The following is a 16,310-nucleotide window of genomic DNA, read 5'->3' as shown; positions in this document are numbered from 1 at the left end:
ATAAATGGCTCTGGGCAAGTGACCTACATTTCTGAGTCTGTTTTGCCACTTATTTAAAAAGCATTTTTCAAAATGTGTTTCCAAGAGTGCTTATATCTAATATAGAAGGGAATCTGTTTAAATTGCAGATTCCTGGGCCCTACTTTCAGAGAAGCTGGGCCTGGCACTCAGGAAAATAATTTTTTTTAAATAAATTTTTAACAAGCTCCTCAGGTGACTCTGACTAGTATACGCATTAAAGTTGGAGAACCACTGAAATAAGAGAATGGGCCTGAAATGCAATAGATCCTTCAGAAACGTCAACTTTTCCTGGTGAGGAAAAGCGGTACAGATATGTGAAAATTAGATTTTAAAAATGCATTTGAATAGTTTTTTACTCCATCAACCATATACTTTCATTAAAATGGTGTTTAAAAAAACTTAACTATGTGGGAAAGTGCTCATAGTGGCTAAGTTAAAAAAAGAGAGTATGAAAAATGTACATAAAATATAATCCCAATTATGGTGTGTGTGCATGTCTTTTATATATAAAACTAGAGGCCCAATGCATGAAGATTCGTGCAAGAATGGGCCTTCCTTCCCCTGGCTGCCGGCAATGCCTTCGCTCTGGCCGGAGCCGCCTTTTCGCTCCAGCAGGAGCCACCCTTCCGCCTTCCCACGCTGCCCAGAGGCCCAAAGCGGCTGAGGTGGTGCTGAACGCCTGCATCATTACCATGGCGATGCAAGCGTCCAGCCCCTGGCTGCTCCGAGCCTGCATTTGCAAATTAACCCACCATCTTTGTTGGGTTAATTTGCATACTCACTCCTGATCGGCTGGTGGGCGTTGCAAAGGTATGGTCAATTAGCATGTTACTATTTTATTAGTGTAGATGCCAGAAAGAATCACTGGTGGTTGTTTCTTCGTTACAGAATTTTAAAAAATTTATTTCTTCTGTATCTTCTAATTTTTTCTAAAATATGGTTTTATGATTATAAGTAATGTTTTTTGCAGGCAAAATGACTACATAATTTTCCTTTGAAATTTTGAGATGACACAATAGAAAGGGATTATAACATTCAGTCACGTAAGTTTGTCAGCAATTCATTCAAATGCAATCTGTTCTAAAGAGACCCCAACAACCCAAGTCTCAAATAAAAACCTCAGAGACTATCAATAATTTTCAATGCCAGAGAATCCTGTGGTCTGTGTTTGAAATTACTATTCCTAAACTCCACCCACCGAGTGTTTCATTTCAAAGGCTTGAGGTGATGCCAGAGAATCCATATTTTCAACAGGAACCCAGGTTGGTTTGAGAAACCATTGTGCATTGATGGATTTAAAAAAAAAACAGAGAGAGAAGAAAACCATCACTGATTTGCTTTGGATGTTCCCACTTTGGAGCACAAAAATCTTCAAAGAGATGGTTAGTTCCTAAATCACTTGCATGCATCTCTGGAAAGAGCACACATTAAATAACACTCTACTTAATGTAGATACTAAATACTTATCCTATCAAGTGGCATAAAAAAATAACAGAGCTGGTTTTATTCCCTCCCCCAAGATTGTGGTCCAACAGTGTACTTCTCTTTAACAGATGTTTCTGATCTGATCAAAGCATGAATCATGAAAGTGTTTGCAATTTCATGAGGCTTAAAGACCAACTCTGTTCTATAAGATGAAATTTCAAAAAGATAAATGATGGTCCAATACAGCATTATCTCCTCCCCTAAGAGACACATTCCAGCAGTCCTGCCCAGGCCAGGTGCCTAAAACAGTCCTCTGTCCCTCTTTTTAAACCCAATCTCTCAATCTGGACCCTGAATCCTATTCATTCCTAGTCAAGATTCCTTGACTTTCTTGCATTTTCAATATATTTTATTTAAAAATGTAGACATTTTAAAATTCAACAACAGCCCGGCCAGCATGGCTCAGTGGTTGAGTGTGGACCTATGAGCCAGGAGGTCACAGTTGGATTCCCGGTCAGGGCACATGCCGATGTTGTGGGCTCAATCCCCAGTGCAGTGTGTGCAGGAGGCAGCCAATCAATGATTCTCTCTCATCATTGAGGTTTCTATGTCTCCCTCTACCACTTCCTTCCTCTCTGAAATCAATAAAAAATATTTTTTTTTAATTCAACAAGAAAAAAACTCTCCTCAACCCTCAAATTACAATCTATTTCCTCCTCCTTTCCATCATCAAAGGGCTGGAGAGGTCTCCCAGTGCCTGGCCGCCGCGGCCTCATCCCTCACCCACTCTTGAACCCTTCAACCGGACACACGCCCACCGGTGGGTACCTGCTGTCCTAAGGCTACCAACCCAAACGCCTTTTCTCAGTCCAAATCCTCCTGAACTCTTTTTTTTTTTTTCTTCGAACCTAGGTTTAGCCCTCATGGAAGATCAACAGACAGCCACAGCCACTGGACGGATACAGAGCCTGACTAAGGGCAGGTGTCTCAGAAGTACTCATTTTTTTAGCCCTAACTGGTTTGGCTCAGTGGATAGAGCGTCAGCCTGAGGACTGAAAGGTCCCAGGTTCGATTCCGGTCAAGGGCATGTACCTTGGTTGCGGGCACATCCCCAGTGGGGAGTGTGCAGGAGGCAGCTGATCAATGTCTCTTTCTCATCGATGTTTCTAACTCTCTAACCCTCTCCCTTCCTCTCTGTAAAAAACCAATAAAATATACTTTTTTAAAAAAGAAGTACTCATTTTTTAAATGTTATTTTCCCAATTACACTTAACATTCAATATTATACTAGTTTCAGGTGTACAACATAGTGTTTAGACATTTATACCGACCTGGCTACCTTCTCCTTATGTCCGTGTGAGGACATAAGGAGAAGGTAGCCACTTGCAAGCTAAGGAGAGCAGCCCCAAAAGAAATAGTTATTACATTATTGACTGCATTCCCCATGCTGTGCATTACATCCTGCGACTATTTTGTAACTCCAATTTGTACGAAGTGCTTTAAAATCCAGCGGGTTCTCACCCCTGCTCCGCCCCGCGGGCCCCAGGCTGCGATCCACAGTCCATCTCTGGGGAAAACCTGAGGAAGGAGGGCTCCGATGGACAAGGGGCTTTTTCACGTTGGTGTGCCCGCTGGGGGAGAGGCGCTGGGGGTGGAGGGGCACGGGCCCGGCCTGGGAGGATGTGGGAGGAACCCCGGAATCTCTTCCTACCTGGAAGCATCTCGCCTGGCTCCCCGCCGGCGGCAGGGCGATCTCGCCGCGCCCCGGAGCCGGGGCTTCCCGGCCAGTTCGGCCTCCGCAGGCTCCCGCCCGGCCCGGCCGCTCGGGCTGCAGCAGGGCAACCCCTCCGAGGCCGGGCCGCGCCACCCAGGCCCGGCCCGAACCCCACCTGTCGTCCGGAGGTGCTCAGGCGGCGCCCCCGCCGCCCTCCGCACGGAATCGCGCCTCCCGGGCACCGGTGGGGCGCAGGCCGGGCGTACTCACCCGGACGCGGCAGCAGCAGGCGCCGCCGGGAGGAAGGAGAGGCAGCGAGCAGCGTGGGGACCGCCCCGCCTCCCCGAGGAGGCTCCGGAGCGCCGGCTCCGCCCCCGAGGGCGGCTGGCTTCTCCGCCGCCAGCGTAGAGCTCCACCCCGGGTCAGACCGAGCCCACCCGGGCGCTGGAAGGAGCTCCCCGAGAGTGGAAGGAGCGGTGGATGGCAGGTCCCTTAAGTGAACTTAGAGCCTGGAGCCAATACTGCACGAGGTGCTGGGCGCTTCCTCAATTCCCTCCCGGTAAAAGCTCACAAAGCACTGGGAAGAGCCAAACCCGAGCCCCCCGCGTGGAGCAAGACCGTGAAGAGCACTGAAGAGCGTCAAGTGTCCCGTGCACTAGGCGCCAACCATAGAAACTCGCTCTGGAGAAGGCATCCTCCACTTATCGCAGAGGATCCAAGCAAATACAAGTTCACATTTAAAAAAATAAATCAGCAAGCACAAAGGCCCCACATAAGTGTCAGTCAGCAGAACTAATACCGAACAGATTTAGAATTGTCTAACAAACATGAGAGTTTAGTTTTGTTTTTTTGAAAATTTCAAAAATTACCATGTTGATAAGAGTACCGTTACATTGGAGAAATCTGACAGATACGTACTCAAAGTTCATTTAACCAATAGTACAATTGGGCCTTCACACATGATGTGATGCTCTGAGGACATGACGTCACCTTTATTATATTTCTGCCAAAGGTACATAGTTTTTTTTTTTTGTTTGTTTGTTTTTATTTACAGGAAGTTTTAATTCATTACTTTATTTTGAGGAAAAAGTTATTGTATACTTCAGGAAGTTTATGGTGAACATGCTTCATCTAAAGATACTTGTGAACGCTGGTTTAAACACTTTAAAAGTGATGATTTTTTTTTTTTTTGGCTCTTATCAATCAAAAAAAAATGGTACATAGTTTTAATTTAATCATAAGGTAACTGACAAGCCCAAATCAAATGTCAATGTCATGAAAGACAAGGAAAGGTGAGGAACTGTTTCAGATGAAAGGACACCAAGGAGTTTTGACATTTAAATTCCTACACTGGAAAAAAATTGCTACAAAGTATTGAGACAACTGGCAATGAAAACGTACAGTGTGGTAGATTAAAAATAGCCCTGGGTTCTTTGACATTCCTCTCACTGAGAAATGGGGATATATTTCCCTTCTGTTTAGATCTGAGCTGGCCTGTGACTGCTTTGATGGATGAAGTAGAGTGGAAGTGAAACTATGCCAGTTCTGAACCGAAACTTTAAAAAGCTGCTGCTGTTTCCTCTTTCACTATATTTTGTCAAAGCAGTCACAGGGCATCCTGGATTTAAAGGGGAAATATATACCCATTTCTCAGTGAGAGAAATGCCAAAGAATTTAAGGCTAGTTTTAATCTACCATACTGCACATACTCAATTCCAGTTGTCTCAATAATATACTTTGTAGTAACATTTTCCAATATAAGACCACACATAGAGGAATAAAGGGGTCTCTTTAATCTCTGTTATGGGCTGAATTGTATCTCCCACCTTTCCCCACCCCCATTTATATGTTGAGATCCTAATTCTCAGTACCTCACAAGAATACCCTATTTGAAAATTGGGCCTTTAAAGAGGTAATTAAATTAAAAGAGTGGGCCCTAATCTAATGTGACTTGTGTCTTTATAAAGAAGAGATTAGGACATAGACAACAGAGATAGAGGATGACCGTGTGAGGACATAAGGAGAAGGTAGCCACTTGCAAGCCAAGGAGAGCAGCCCCATAAGAAATCAAATGTGCCCCATAAGAAATCAAACTTTGTCTTGGACTTCTAACCTCCAGAATCATGAGAGGGGGAAAAAAATCTCTGTTGTTTAAGCCACCCAGTCTGTGGTATTTTGTTATATCAGCTTTAGTGTCTTTTTAATCTGAAATGAATTATCTTTCTTCGTCTTTCATGACGATGACATTTTTGAAGTGTCATTCTATAAGACAGGCCAGTTGTTTTATAGAATATTCCTTACTTTGGGCTTGTTTGATTGTTTCCTCATGATTAAATTCCAATTATGCACTTTAGACAGAAATGTGAAAAGATGATATTAAATCCTCATGGTGTTCTCTCATGTGTGATGTCAATTTGTATTATTGGTGATCTCAAAAATCACTTGTTCTTGGAACCCTGAGCCATCATGTAAGAAGCCCAGCCACACTGAGGCTGCCATGCTGTGAGAAAACCCACGCTAACCATGTAGGAAAGCCAAGAGATACCCAGCCAAGTCTCAACTGTTCCAGTCCTCACACACTCAGAGTCACCCTCAGTTGAGGCTTCAGATATCACAGAACAGATATGAGTTCTTCCCACTGTGCCATACCTGAATTATTGACCCCCAGAATCATGAGACATTGTTTTCACTCTCTAAGTTTGGGGTCATTTGCTATATAGCAATAGAGAATCGAAGCTGATCCTATATTATATGATAACTAGAGGCCTGGTGCACGAAATTCCTGCACTGGTGGGGGGAGGGTATCCCTCAGCCCGGCCTGCGCCCTCTCGCAATCCAGGACACCTCAGGGGATGTCAGACTGCCAGTTTAGGCCTGATCACCATGGGGATCGAGCCTAAACCGGCAGTCGGACATCTCCCAAGTGATGTAGCAGTGCGCCAAACAGCAGGTAGCCAGGGAGGAGCCAGAACTGGGGCCAGCACCACGCAGCTCATATTCATCCCGGCCTGCTGCGCCTGCTGCCACTGCTCGGTAATGCTGCTGCGAAGTTAGGAAAGGCTCCTGCCGCCACAGCTGTGCTCACCAGCTGTGAGCCCGGCTTCTGGCTAAGCAGCACTCCCTCTGTGGAAGCACACTGACCACCAGGGGGCAGCTCCTGCCTTGAGCGTCTGCCCCCTGGTGGTCAGTGCACATCACAGCAACTGGTTGACTGGTCGTTCCAGTTGTTCCATCATAATGGTCGCTTAGGCTTTTATATATATAGATATTCTATCATTGTTAAATTTTTAAAAATTTATTGTTGTATTGTGGTTAATAGAAAAGTAACTTATTATTAAGAATTGTTTGCTCAGGTTGGTTTTGCTCAGTGGTTAGAGTGTTGGCCCATGGATCAAAGGGTCATGGCTTTGGTTCCTGGTCAAGGTCACATACCTCAGTTATAGTTCAATCCGCTGCACCAATCCTGGTCGGGGTGAGTTTGGGAGGCAACCAATGGGATATGTCTCAACCGATTGGTATGTCTCTCTCACATCAATGTCTCTCCCTCTCTCTCTCTCTCTCTCTCTCTCTCTCTCTCTCTCTCTCTCTCCCCCTCTCTTCCCCTCCCTTTCCTCCCTCCCTTCCACTATCTCTAAAAATCAATGGAAAAAATATCCTCAGGTGAGGATTAAAAAATAAAATTATTTAACAAAGTATCATGAAGTGTGCAGTTTTCCCCAAAAGGTTCATTTAAAATGTCTGTGAGAAAAAGAGAGAGAGAGAGACTGTAGCAAAATGTTTATATTTGATTAATGTAGACAAAGTATATATAGGTGTTCTTTGAATAATTTTTACAAATTTTCTAAGCCTTGAAAAAATTTTAAGTTGAAATAAAAAAGAGAGAAAGTATTAAATCTCAAAGAGGAAAAAACAATGACTAGACCTCCCTCTGGCCAAGATGAAGTAACAGGGACCAGATGTACCATCCCACCTAAAGCATCTGAAAAAACAACACCCCCCCCCCCAAAAAAAAAAGACAACATATATAAGACAACAGTTTTTAAGATATATCTAGCAACAAAGAACAGTGATCTCTGAGAAACAGGGGGAAAAAAGGTGAGTCCTACAATTATTGCCCCAGCTTCCTACCTTGAAAGGTTTCCAAACCATGGCAGAGTGAGGGAGCCTGTAGACTCCCTGAGTTGAGAAGACAGAACCTAGATTCCAGGAAGACTAAAGCAGCTAGAGTTCACAGGACGGAATAATAGAGGACACAGATACAGAATACTGGAGATCCGCAAAGAGACCCCCCTTAAATATTCATACAAGCACGCATGTAAGGAAACTGTCCTAGGCCAGTGAAAGGACCATCTGTGAGGATTAAAGGGAAAGTTCCTATCACTCACACTGAACTTGGAATAAATAGTTACTATTTCCATCAACCAGACTGGGAAAAGTCATAATTCACGAGGCATTGGGTAGAGTACTCAGGAAAGTCTTGCCTCACTAGTAGGGAAAAATTGGACCTACAATGAGCACTGCTCCACATCTGCCTATTATTCTATAAAAACAAGACCCAAAGGAAACAAACTGTATCCAAATAACGTGTCTCCCAGAACCAGTTGAAGAACTGTATAGAGTTACAAAAATATCCAGCACCCAATAAGGTAAAGTTTACAACATCTGACATCCAAACAAAATTTACCATGTACACAAAGAAGCAGGAAAACACAACTAACAGATAATCAGTCAAAAGTGGCCCAGAACTGACATAGATATTAGAATTAACAGAGAACATCAAGACAGTTACTATGGTGGTATTACACATATTCAAAATGTTAGAGACATAAAAGTTATAAAGAAAGACCCCAATTGAACTTTTAGAGATGAAAAGTAAAATGCACAATATCAATAATATATAGGTGAGAAGGGAATAAATGAAAGTATCCTATATAATAAAAGCGTAATATGTAAATTTACTGAATGGTGGAACAACTGGTCAACGGAGGGGTGGGCCGGCGAGCAGGCAGCAACAGGCCAGCCAAGGTGCATGCCAGTGGGCAGAGGGAGGGGACGACAATCGGGGGGCAGCAGCAACCAGTGGCAGTGGAAGGGTATTTGGGGGTTGGGGAGGTAGGGCCCGCCACTCACCACTGGTGCTGTCCCCTGATCAGCCCACCCGGTTGCATCCCACAGAAGAAGGCCAGACTGTGGCTTAGGCCCGCTCCCCAGTCAGACATCCCCTGAGGGCTCCCAGACTGCAAGAGGATGCAGGCTGGGCTGAGGGACACTACCCCCAGTGCACAAATTTTCATGCACCGGGCCTCTAGTGCTATTATAAGGTTCTTATACTACACATGAAGTGGTATGATATCACTTTAAGGTAGACTGTGATAGACAAATATGTATACCATAAACCCTTAGCAATCACTAAAATAACAAAATAAGGAATTATCAACTAGAAGCAAAGGAAATAAAATCAAACTTTAAAAGAAATTCAACTAGTCCAAAAGAAGGTCAAAAAACAGGAAAAGAGGAAAACTAGAAAAGAAATGGGACAAATAAAAATCAAATAACAAGATGATATAGTCAAATCTAACCACGTTAATAAGCACATTAAATGTAAATGGTATAAACACCCTGATTGCAAGGCAGAGATTATCAGATTGCAAAATAAAAAAAGCAGGACCACCTATATGCTGCCTACAAAAAGTGCATTTTAAATATCAAATAAATAGGTTAAAAGTAAAAGAATGAAAATAGGTATACCACACTAACACTAGTCAAAAGAAAACAAGATTTGCTACTTTAAAATCAGAGTAAAAAATATAACTAGGATCTGGCTGGTGTGGCTCAGTGGTTGAGTGTCGACCTGTGAACCAGGAAGTCATGGTTTGATTCTCAGTCCTGGCATGTGGCCTTGTTTCAGGTCAATCCCTGGTGGGGGTCATGCGGAAAGAGTCCAATCAATGATTCTCTTTCATCATTAATGTTTCTGTCTTTCTCTCTTTCTCCCTTCTTCTCTGAAATCAATAAAAAATACATTTTTAAAAAAATATGATTAGGGATAAAGAAGGTTATTTAAAATTATAAGAATAAAGGTGTCAAATCACCAAAGGAAATAACAATCCTAACGTTTATGAGCCTAACAAGAATATTTCAAAATACATAAAGGTAAAACTGGTAGAACTGCACAAGAAATAGTGGTCAGAGATTATAGTCAGAGATTCCAACACTCCTCTCTCAATAACTGCTAGACCAAATATGCAACAACAACAAAAATCAGTAGAGATATATAAGACTTGAACAACACTGTTAACTAACTATCTGACCTTATTGACACTTATAGAACTCTTTGCCCAATAGCACATTTGTCTCAAGTACACAGAAAAGTATTCTGGGTTATAAAATAAGACTTAATATCATTCAATAGGTGTCAAGTCATAACAAAACATATTCTCTAACCATAGAGGTATTAAATTAGAAATCAATAAACAAAAGATCTTTGGAAAAACCCCAAATATTTGAAAACTAAACAACACTATTCTAAATAAGTGGGAAATCAAAGAATAAATCAAAAGAGAAATTGAAAAGTATTTTGAGTTGCATGAAAATGAAAACAACATATCAGAATTTGTAGATGCCATTAACACAGTACTTAAGGGAAAAATTATAGCACTAAATGTCTATATTAGAAAAGAAGATGTCAAATCAATGATCTCAGCTTCTACCTTAAAAACTAGAAAAGGAAGAGCAAATTAAATATAAAGGAAGTAATAAAGATCAAGGTAGAAATTAATGAAATAGGAAAGGAGAAAGCAATAGAGAGAATCAAATAAAGAAAAGACTGGTTCTTTGAGATCAATAAACTCTAGCTAGACTAAATCGGAAAAAACACACAAATTATATCAGGAATTAGAGAGGTGATATGCCACAGATTCCTCATGTATTAAAAATCATGAGACTATTTTGAATAACTTTATGCCAATAAATTTCACAACTTAGATAAAATGGACAAATTCTTTGAAAAACATAAATTACCACAGTTCACACAAGAAGTACTAGTAATCTAAACAGTTCTATTGAAGAAATAGAAATCATACAATTGATCCTTGAACAGTGTGAATGTTTGGAGCGCTGACCTCCCACACAGTTGAAAAGCCACATATAATTAGTAGGTAAAACCCTTCCCACAAAGAAAACTCCAGGCCCAGATAGCTAGTGGATTCTATAATTCACTATCTAATAGAAATAACATTAATTCATCATATTAGCAAACTAAAATAATGTGAAATCATAGTTCTAAAAAAAGCAATAAAAGAGATTCAGATTGGGGGAAAAAATAAGAGAAACTGTCTTTATTCATAGATTACATGATAGTATGCAGAAATACCAATGAAATCTACAAAAATGCTACTAAAATTAATAAAGTAATTTAGTGAAATTACAATATCAATATACAAAAACTAGAGGCCTGGTGCATGAATTTGTGCACCAGTGGGGTCACTTGGCCTGGCCTGCAGGATCAGGCCAAAACCAGCTCTCCAACATTCCCTGAGGGGTCCTGGATTGCGAGAGAGCACAGGCCAAGCCGAGGGACCCCACTGGTGCATGATCGGGGCTGGGGAGGTTGGCCAGCCAGGTAGGAACCACAGGAGGGCTCTAGGGCATGTCCGGCCCATCTCACTCAGTCCCAATCTGCTGGATCCCAGCAGCAAGCTAACCTTCCAGTCGGAGTGTCTGCCCCCTGGTGGTCAGTGCACATCATAGTGACTGGTGGACCTGTCAACTGTCTGCCCCCTGGTGGTCAGTGCATGTCAGAGATACTGGTTGACCAATCAACTGTCTGCCCCCTGGTGGTTAGTGCACATCATAGTAAGCAGTTGAGCGGCCTTAGCATATCATTAGCATATTATGCTTTGATTGGCTGAACGGATGACTGGACGACTGGACACTTAGCATATTAGGCTTTTATTATATAGGATTAATTGAATTTCTACATATTAGCAATGAACAATTGGAAATAGAAAATTTTAAAATAAAATTACAATAGCATCAAAAAATGAAAGACAGGAATAAATGTGACAAAAATTTTGAATCATCTTACACTGAAAATGACAAAATATTGCTAAAGAAATTCAAGAAACCTAAGTAAATAGAGATATATACATTGTTCATGGGTCAGAAGACTCAATATTGTCAAGATGTCAATTTTCCCTTAATTGAATCTAGGTTCAATGCATTTTCAATAAAAATCCCAACACATTATTTTTCTTCAGAAATTGGAAAGCTGATTCTAAAAATCATATGGAAATGCAAAGGACCTAGAATTTCTAAAAACAACTTTGAAAAATAACAATATTACATTACTTCAATTATTATAAAGCTACCACAATGAAAACAGTGTGGTATAAGCACAAAGATAGATTAATGGAACATAATCAAGATTCCAGAAATGAAGCCATACATATATGGGTTTTTGACAAAGGCACAATTGTAATGCAGTAAAGAAAAGGTGGCCTTTTCAATAAAAAATGCTTGAACAACTAGATACTCCTTTAAAGAAAACATCTCATCTCACACCATATACAAAAATTAATTCAAAAAGAACCATAGACTTAAATGTAAAACCCAAACCCAGTCTAGAAGAAAACATAAGAGAAAATCTTTTAAACTGGACTTAAAATTTAAAACTTCTGTCTTAAAAAGTGTGTGTGTGTGGGGGGGGAGAGTGGGGAAATAAGCCACAGACTGGGAGAAATTTTTTTCAAAGAATATATCTGATAAAGAACTTGTATACAAAATATATAAAGAGCCCTCAAAATTCAACAAGGGAAACAACCTAAATTTTTTAAAATTGGCAACAGGTTTGAACAAACATTTCATTTAAGAAGACATAGAATGGCAAATAAGCATATGAAAAAAATGCTCAATAGCATTAGTTATTAGAAAAATGAAAATCAAAGCTATAGGGAGCCGAGCTGGTATGGCTCAGTGGCTGAGTATCAACTTATGAACCAGGAGGACACAGTTCAACTCCTGATCAGGGCATGATCAGGAGTTGAACTCTGTCCTCATGCCTCGATCCCCGGTGTGTGGATCCTTAATGTGGGGCGTGCAGGAGGCAGCAGATCAATGATTCTCTCTTATCATTGATGTTTCTATCTCTCTCTCCTGCTCCCTTCATCTCTGAAATCAATAGAAATATATTTTTAAGGCCACAGGGAGATAAACATATCCAGTTAGCATGGCTAGAATTAAAAAGGCTGACCATACCAAGTATTGGCAAGGATATGGAGCTACTGGAACTCTCATACACTTCTGTGGGAATGTAAAATGGTACAGCACTTTTGGAAAGTCTGACTATTTCTTTTTTTCTTCTTTAAATTTCTCTTTATTGTTGAAACTATTACAGATGTTCCTTTTTTCCCCCATTGACCACCTCCATTCCAAACCCAACCCCCACTCCAGGCCTTCACCACACTATTGTCTGTGTCCATGGGTTATGCATATATGCATATAGGTTCTTTGGCTCATCTCTTCTCACCCAACCCTACCTCTTCCCTCTGAGATTCAGCCATGCTTCCAAGTCTCTGGATATACGTATTTTGACAAATTCTTAAAAAGTTAAACATACACCTACCATATGATCAAGCCATTTCACTTCTTGATATTCACCTAAGAGAATAGAAAATATATGTTCATACAAAGACTTGTACATGAATGTTTTTAATACCTTTATTTGTAATTACCAAAAACTGGAAACAACCCAAATAACCATCAACAGGTTAATTGATAAGCAAATTGTGGTATATCCATATTATGGAATACTAATTAGCAATAAAAAGAAATGAGCTATTGATTATTGCAACCACATGGATGGATCTCAAAATTATGCTGAGTGGGGGAAAAAAAGAACATACTGTATGATTCCATTTACATAGAACTCTAGGAAATGCAAACTAATCCACAGTGAGAGAAAACAGATCAAATAGAAAACATAACGTTTGCCTGGGGTTTGAGGCCTGGGCAATACAGGAGGGAGGAATAACAAAGAGGACTGGGGAAAATTTGTTGTTAATTCTCACCCAAGGATGTTTTTTTCCATTGATTTTTAGAGAGAGTGGAAGGGAGGGAGAGAAAGGAAAGAGAGAGAGAGAGAGAGAGAGAAAGAGAGAGAACAAAGACACACCAATTGGTTGCCTTCCACTCTTGCTCCATTTGGGGCTGGGGATCTAACCTGCAACCCAGATACGTACACTTGACCAGGAACTGAACCCATGACCCTTCGATGCATGGGCTAATGCTATAACCACTGAGCAACACTGGCCAGGGTGGCCTGCCTGCCTCATCGCCCCTAACCACTCTGTCTGCCTGCCTCGTCGCCCTATCTGCCTCTGCCTCTGCCTTGGCCCCCGCCACCGCAGCTTTGTCCGGAATGATGTTCAGAAGGTTGTTCGGCTGTCCAGTCTAATTAGCATATTATGCTTTTATTATTATGATTATTATGAGTAGAGGCCCGATGCACAAAAATTCATGCAAGAGTAGGCCTTCCTTGCCCCGACTGCCAGCACCGGCTTCCTTCCAGCACCCAGGACCCAGGCTGCTTCCCTCCTCTAGCCACCTGACAGAGGCAGGCAGGTAGAGTGGTTAGGGGCAATAAGGCAGGCAGGCAGGCCAGCAGTTATGAGCCAATGGTCCCGGATTGCAAGAGGGATGTCCCAGATTGCGAGAGGGTGCAGGCCAGGCTGAAGGACCCCCCTGACCCCCCTCTCTGCACGAATTTCATGCACTGGGCCTCTAGTAGAGTTTATAATTATAGTACTAACCACCAAAAGAATTAAAAACAAACTCATGAAGGTAATTACCTTTGGGTGGTAAAACATGAGGGTGAGGGAGAAGTTTAAGGAATAAAGCAGGAATCTTCTTCCTTTTTCCATTTAATGCCATTCTATACCTTTTTTGTTTGCTTGCTTGTTTTGTTTTTGTTAATACTCAATCTAGGATACTTTTTCCATTGATTTTTCAAGAGAGAGTGGAAGGGAGGGAGAGAAGGGGGGAGAGAGAGAGAGAGAAAGAGAGAGAGAGAGAGAAACAGTGATGTGAGAGAGACACATCAATTGGTTGCCTCTGAACGCACCCTGACTGGGGCCAGAGATGGAACCTGCAACCCAGGTACATGCCCTTGAACAGAAATTGAACCTGCAATCCTTCAGTGTGCAGGACAACATTCTAACCATTTAGCCACACCAGCCAGGGACCATTCTATACCTTTTGAATTTTTTAATCAAGTGCATGTATTACTTTTGTAATAGGTATTCATTATACAATTATCTTTTTAGTTTTGCTAACTTTCAGGTTTAAGTCATATGAGAAATATATAATGTATCTATTTTTAAAGTTTTATGGTCTACACATTTATGTTTTCCAGATAAAGCTAAGCCACTTCCAGAGCTGGTCTCTGCACAGTCATATTTTCCAAGGAAACACTAACCCACATCCAAAAATAACAAAGAGGCAATTTAAATCTTACTGCAGTGTCATGAAACATCAAAGGGGGATTTCACTCATAATACATAACAAAACCTCTTAAAATCTTCTGTCCCTTACCCTCTCTCAATATCTCTCACCACATAATAGCAGCTCCCAAATCTCTGTCCTCCTCTCCAAACTTCCATAAATCACACTCGACTGTACCCTTACTTCTTTTTCTGGGCCTATTCACTTCTCAGTCTCTGCCATTCAAATATAAATGTAAATCAAGCCTTCCCCAATGTCCAAGGGTCTTTCTTCTTAGTCTGAGGAACTAGCATTATTGTCATGCTATTTCTAAAAGAAAACCAAATTCTAATTTCCAAAAACTCTATCCCAAAAAAAACCACTTGAGACATAACCTGTTGGAATCCTATCTAATAAAAGAGTAATATGCAAATTGATCTGCTACACCCACAAGCCATGCTCACCAGCCAATCAGGAGCAAGTAACCAAATTAACCCAACCAAGATGGCTGTGGCCACGGAGCAAGCAGGAGGCTTGGGTTTCCCCGGTAATGGAGGAAGCCAAGCTTTCTGCACACTCTGGCCGGCCTAGGCCTCCACTCAAGGGTACAAAGTTTCAATTATAGAAGATAAATAAATCCCAGATACCAGGGCCTCCGCTTGGGTCACTGAGGGGCGTGGCCAGCCTGCAAACCACCACAGGACCCTCGCCCAGGCTGCCCTACACCCCAAGGGAACCCCCACCCTGATCTGGGACACCCTTCAGGGCAAACCAGCTGGCCCCCACCCATGCACCAGGCCTCTATCCTATCTAATAAAAGAGTAATATGCAAATTGACCATCACTCCAACACACAAGATGGCTGCCCCATGTGGACACAAGATGGCCGCCACAAGATGGCCAGCAGGAGAGGGCAGTTAGGGGTGACCAGGCCTGCAGGGGAGGGCAATTAGGGGCAAACAGGCTGGCAAGGGAGCAGTTAGGCATCAATCAGGCTGGCAGGTGAGTGGTTAGGAGGTGATCAGGCTGGCAGGCAGAAGCGGTTAGGGGCAATCAGGAAGGCAGGCAGGCAAGCAGTTGGGAGCCAGCAGTCCTGGATAGTGAGAGGGATGTCCGACTGCCCTTTTAGGCCCAATCCCAGTAGGATCAAGCCTAAACGGGCAGTCTGACATCCCTGGAGGCGTCCCAGATTGGAGAGGGTTCAGGCTGGGCTGAGGGACACACACCCCGATGCACGAATTTCGTGCACCGGGCCTCTAGTTTAGTTATAAAACTGGCAGTTTCTCTACTGTAAGCATCTTAACACAGAAGCCAAGTTGTACTCATCTTTGTATTCACTGAGCCAAGGACTTCACACAAAGAGTAATGCTTCACTCACCAAATGCACATTGAACTGTTGAACTGTAATTTGGAATTCAGCTTTTATGGGAGAGAGTGGGGAGAAAAAGAAGAAAGAAATGTTTACTGGGTATCTACCAGGGAGTAGGCACTATGCCTTTATGGTGGTGATATGTCTTTCTACCTTCTTCTCCAGATCGGTAATTCTCAAACGGGAGCAAGAAAGCAGGTGTGCAGGAGTCCATGCAGTTTGAAAGAACCCTTCATGTGGTGCTATTATTCCACAAGCACACCCATTATAAAGCGTTCTGATACTCCTGGTAGATATAAACTAG

General features: G+C 42.1%; 1 protein-coding gene across 2 annotated transcripts in view; it reads right to left on the bottom strand.

Moving 5' to 3' along the window:
* The window catches only part of B4GALT4 (beta-1,4-galactosyltransferase 4), a 34,115-nt gene extending 30,604 nt beyond the window's left edge, over positions 1-3,511 (bottom strand). Inside the window, exon 1 of one of the 2 annotated variants that reach the window (XM_079767097.1) lies at positions 3,431-3,511. The gene's annotated coding sequence lies outside the window, so the exon portion shown is untranslated. Of the gene's footprint in view, positions 1-3,157 lie in introns of both variants that reach the window. The other variant, XM_079767096.1, reaches the window with a different exon arrangement.
* Between the last annotated feature and the right edge of the window lie 12,799 nt (positions 3,512-16,310).

This window comes from Cnephaeus nilssonii (assembly GCF_951640355.1).
Source record: "Cnephaeus nilssonii genome assembly, chromosome: 3".
NCBI lineage: Eukaryota > Metazoa > Chordata > Mammalia > Chiroptera > Vespertilionidae > Cnephaeus > Cnephaeus nilssonii.
The sequence above is the reverse complement of the archived record's forward strand: the minus strand, read 5'-3'. Positions and strand labels throughout refer to the sequence as shown.